Source organism: Micromys minutus, assembly GCF_963924665.1.
Source record: "Micromys minutus genome assembly, chromosome: 1".
Classification (NCBI taxonomy): Eukaryota; Metazoa; Chordata; class Mammalia; order Rodentia; family Muridae; genus Micromys; species Micromys minutus.
Genome location: NC_137969.1, coordinates 206191372 through 206196604, shown reverse-complemented (window position 1 = coordinate 206196604; position 5233 = coordinate 206191372). Strand labels below are relative to the sequence as shown.

General features: G+C 38.8%; 1 pseudogene across 1 annotated transcript; it reads left to right on the top strand.

Annotated features, from left to right (window-relative positions):
* Positions 1-4516: 4516 nt before the first annotated feature.
* On the top strand, positions 4517-5023 carry LOC308417293 (RWD domain-containing protein 4-like; annotated as a pseudogene). Its single transcript has one exon. The product of its transcript is annotated as an RWD domain-containing protein 4-like (transcript).
* Positions 5024-5233: the final 210 nt, after the last annotated feature.

The window sequence follows — 5233 nt, the reverse complement described above, 5'->3', positions numbered from 1 at the left end:
ATTTGTTTACGTATCTAGTCTGATAGCCTATGTCTCTTTATTGGGGAATTGAGTCCATTTATGTTAATAGATATAAAGGAATATTGATTTCTGTTTCCTGCTATTATTGCTTTTGTAAGTTCAGTTGTGTCTGTGTCTTTTTCTTCCTTTGGTTTTCTTGCTTAGGAGTCTTCTTCTTTTTACTAGGATGTAGTTACCCTCATAGTATTGGGTTTTCCACCTATAATTTGTTGTAGTGCTGGGTTTGCGGACAGATATTGTATAAATTTAGATTTTTCTTGAAATATCTTCATCTCTCCATCTATGGTGATTGATAGTTTTGCTGGGTATAGCAGCTTGTGCTGGCTCTTGTGCTTTCTTAGGGTCTTCATGATGTCTGTCCAGGCTCTTCTAGCTTTCATAGTCTCTGTTGTAAAATCGGGTGTGATTCTGATTGGTCTGCCTTTATATGTTACCTGGCCGTTTTTCCTTTACTGCTTTTAGTATTCTTTCTTTGCTTTGGGCATTTGGTGTTTTGACTAGAATGTGTTGGGAGGAATTTCTTTTCTTCTCCATCCTATTTGGAGTTCTGAATGCTCCTTTTATGCACGTGGTCATCTCATTCTTAAGGGTAGGGAAGTTTTCTTCTGCAAATTTGTTGTAGATATTTACTGTGCTTCTTAGTTGATATTCTTCTCCCTCTTCTATTCCTATAATCCTTCTTTTTGGCCTTCTCATTTTGTCCTGGATCTCCTGGACATTTTGGGTTAGGAGCTTTTTGGTTTTTGTATATTCTCTGACTGTTTTGTCTATGTTTACAATGTTGTCTTCGGCTTCAGAGATTCTCTCTTCCATTTCTTGTATTCTATTGGAAATGCTTGCATCTTTGACTACTGATTTTTTTTCAGGTGTTCTACCTCTAGGGTTATCTCTTTTAGTGTTTTCTTTATTGTGTCAATTTCTGTTTTAAATTCCTTCTTCCATTCCTTCATCTCTTTGCTTCTGTTTCCTTCTAGTTCTTTAAGTTCTTTGAGTGTTTTTCTTGTTTCCTCTTTAAAAGCTTCTGATTCTTTTTGCTTTTCCTTCCGTTCTTGTTTAAGGAACTCTATCATCATTTTGAGGTGTGATTTTAGGTCTGTGTATTCTTCTTTTTCTAGAGTGTTTGTCATTCTGCTCTTTGCTGTAATTGGAGAGCTATGTACTGGTGTTGCCATGTTGTCTTGGTTTCCTTGGGATATGCTCTTCAGCTTTCCTCTTGCCATCTTGTTGTCATTGACATGTTCTTGCCTTTCCCTTTTACCTGGTCTGTGTCCTCGGATCTCCGCTGGTGCAGGTGGCAGATGGTCTGAGCCCTGTTCTGTGCCCCAAAACCGCCAGGTGGGAACAGAGGCCCCAGTGCTAGTTTCCTGGTCCCTGGATCAGGCAGGGCAGGGGTTCTCTTTCTGTGCTCATTTGGCAGAGATCTCTCTGCTCCCTGGCTGCCCAGATCCCCTACTCACCAATCTTTAAACCTTTGGGAACTGCTCTCATGGTTATCTCAATCATATGGGTAGGGAAGTTTTCTTCTATGATTTTGTTGAAATTTACTGTCCTTTCAGTTGATATTCTTCATGCTCTTCTACACATATTTTCTTTAGGTTTGGTCTTCTTATTGTTTCCTGGATCTCCTGGATGTTTTGGGTTAGGAGCTTTTTGGTTTTTGCATCTTCTTTCACTGTTTTGTACATATTTTCTATATTGTCTTCTGCCCCTGAGATCATCTTTTCCATCTCTTGTATTCTGTTGGTGTTGTTTGCATCTATGGCTCCTGACTTTTTTCTTAAGTTTTCTATGTCCAGGGTTGTATCTTTTTGTGATTTCTTTATATTTTCTCCTTCTGTTTTTAATTCTTTCACCTGCTTGGTTGACTTTTCATGTAGTTCTTTGAGTGATTTCTCCTGGTTCTTCGGTCATTGTTTAAGGTAGTTATTCATGTGCTTCTCGAAGATCTCCTTCATTACCATTAAGTTTTTTTTTTTTAGTCTAAATATTGTTTTTCTGATATTATAGGAAATCTACTACCTGATGTGGTGGCAGAGCTGGGTTCTGATGTTGCCAGGTTGTCTTGGTTTCTATTGCATGGGTTCTTGTGCTTTCCTCTTCCCATTTTGTTGTCAGTGATTAGAGGTGACCTTTTTGTTTCTGAATGGGGCTTGTCTCTCCTGTAGGTTAATGGCCTGTGGGCTGAGGAAGGAAATTGCTCCTGAATGTTCTGCTCTTTGTGTGCAGTCAGTGAATTCTGTCTCAGTTCTGTCTCAGGGCAATGACTCAGTTCTGTTTCAGATAAAGTTTGAATTAGTATATTTGAAATGCTGTAATGACATGATCCAGGTTTTTCTACATTTCAAATACCCCAGAACCAAGTGGTGGAGAGAGGAACAACACACTTTGAGTTAATTTTTGCTACAACCCTGTATATTATTGAGGCAAACATTTAAAGGCAATCCCAGTGAAGGCTCTAAAGGGGTGTCAACTATAGGAACAGCTTGAACCATTTGAAAGATCATTTTGATGTCTATAAATAAAATCCACAGTTAAAATATGAACAGGATAGACTATTTTGGGGGGTCTCTGACAGAAATGGGGAGAGAGCACAGGAAGCATCCAGGTTATATAGTGTACCAAAATGACAACTTGAGCCCTAGAGCATAATTGATTTCACTGAGTTATAGTCTTAGCACTTGTCAGAAAACAGAATTCAACAGCAATGATCAAGCTATTTGGTGAGAAAAAATAAAATTCAAGCTACTAAAAACATTTCTTAAGTTCTTACAGCAAATATTAAGAAGAAAAGCTGTTCTCCACTGAATACTAACACTAATAAAACCACAGTTGATATCTTTACAATGTTATCACTTGTGAACATGGTACAAATTTTGAATTATTGTTTTTTGAGTATATTTTATGGTTCTGAATCTGCTGGCTTTCTTTTCAGAGCCTGCATTTGGAAGGCTTCTTTTGTACTACGTATTTTTTAATTTTTATGTTTAAATTTCTATAGTAATTTTAAAAGTCTGAAATCTATTGACCATTTTGGATTACTTTTTTTTATTATTTGTTCTTGACACTTTCTTTTTTATTAAATTACCTTAGTTATGTATATTCCAGATATTGCCCCCTTCCTGATATCCCACTGAGGCCAGAAAGGAAGCCCATGTATAGTCATTGTTTGATGCTAGGCCTCTGGGAAATCTGAGGGTACCTGTCGGCTGACAGTTATTTTTCCTATGGGTTGCAATCTCCTTTAGATTCTTTAGTTTTTCCTCTTAAGTCTACCATATTGGTTCCTGACTTCAATCCAATGGTTGGCTGTAAATATCTGCATTTGTCTCAGTCAGCTGCTGGTTAAGTCTCTCAGAGGACAGCCATGTCAGTCTCCTCTCTGCACAAACAATATGTCATCAACAATAGTTTCAGGATTTGGTGTGTGCATATGAAATGGACCCCAAATTTGAAGGTCACTAAATGGCCTTTCTTTTTTTCTTTACTCTGTTTTGTCCCTGCATTTCCTTTAGACAGGAACAATTCTGGGTTGAAAAATTTGAAGATGTATGTGTGGCCATTTGTCTCAATTTGGGGAAGAGTTTTTCTATTGTGGGTGGTTTCTTCAGATTCTGTCTCCCCACTGTTGGGAATTTCAGGTAATGTCATCTTCATTGTGTCCTAGTTGCCTCCCAAATCTCAGGTCTTTGGTTCCTTGACCCCTAACCCTTTCTGCTGTACATTTTGATTCATTCTCCTGGGCCTCTGGGTGTCTCACTTTTTTCCTCAAATATCTATACTGTTCAGGTCTCTCTTTTCTTCTTTTCCTCCCCTCTCCCACCAAGTTTCATCCCTTCCCCTGCTTCCCATGATTGTTTTGTTTGTGCATGTGTTTAAGGTATCCATACATGAGACTTCCTTTTTGTTAAGCTTCTTACAGTCTGTGAGTTTTATCATAGATATTCTGAATATTTTTGGCTATTATCCACTTACCAATGAATACATAACATGCTTTTTATTTTCTTTTTGGGCTGGGTTACCTCAATCAGGATGATATTTTCTAGTTCTATTTTTCTGGCTGCAAGATTCATGATGTCTCTCCCTGTCTACGTGACTATTTCCCGGGAACCTTGTTTTTTGGGACTGGCGAACCCACCTGAGAGGCTTCCCCATAAATAATCTGCCCCTTTTAACTTTAATTTGGCTTGAAATGGCTTATTTCATGGACAGAGAAAACCTATTATCTTGGTGCCAAAGACCATGGAAGAGTTAAGCCCCCAGTTCATGTGGGGACTGAGGACCTCTTCTTTCCCTCTGCTTGATGTGATCAAATTTTGACTAGCTGACTGATGGTGGCTTGGCGCTGCCAAGGATCGGGAGAACGCAGGGTCATACCCACGGCTGCGAGGAAGGTTTCCCTAGACCTAAGGGAGGAAACGGTGTGGGTGTGTCCTGGCCTGCCGCTCGCTGCCTGCCCGTTCTTCGAAGTAGTAGTGAACGCCATGTGCCCAGCGCGATGGTTGCCAACGAGGACCAAGAGATGGAACTAGGAGCTTTAAGATCCATTTATGAAGGAGATTAAAGTTTCAGAAAATTAAGTCCTCTTTTATTTCAGTATAGCATAGGTGAAGACGGTGATCCCAAAACCTTCCTGATAGAGATCTCCTGGACATAGACATACCCTAAAACACCTCAAGTCATATCTATAAATGTCTTTTTAAACAGCACCATCTCCTTGGCTGTAAATCTGAGTATCTTAGCCAAACTTCAGGAAGCAGTAGAAGAAACTCTTGGAACGGCTATGAATTACACATTGTTCATGGAGAACCATCATTCTGGAAATTCTACAATGCCTATAGCCAATGTCATCTCGGTTGAATTTCCCATCACAGCCCCATCAAGTAAGAAAAAGGACAAGAAAGAATAGCTTGACAAAGCTCAGAAATGCAAGTTGGAGGACAAAACAGATAACAAAGGGGAACTCCATGCTGGCTGGAAATGGCTTGATATTGCAAAGCATTAAAACAAATCTGACTCTAAAGATGATAAGTCCTGGAGAAGCCTAGATTATAACAGCTTTTCAAGTTTCTGCTTATGCAGTTTCTACTGTCATCTTGATTTGTTTGAAAAGTAAAACACTTGGAATAAAACTACACTCAAGTTAAAGCAAAAAAAAAAAAAAAAAAAAAAAAAAAGTGAGAAAACCAAAAGAAGTAAAGCACACACACACAAT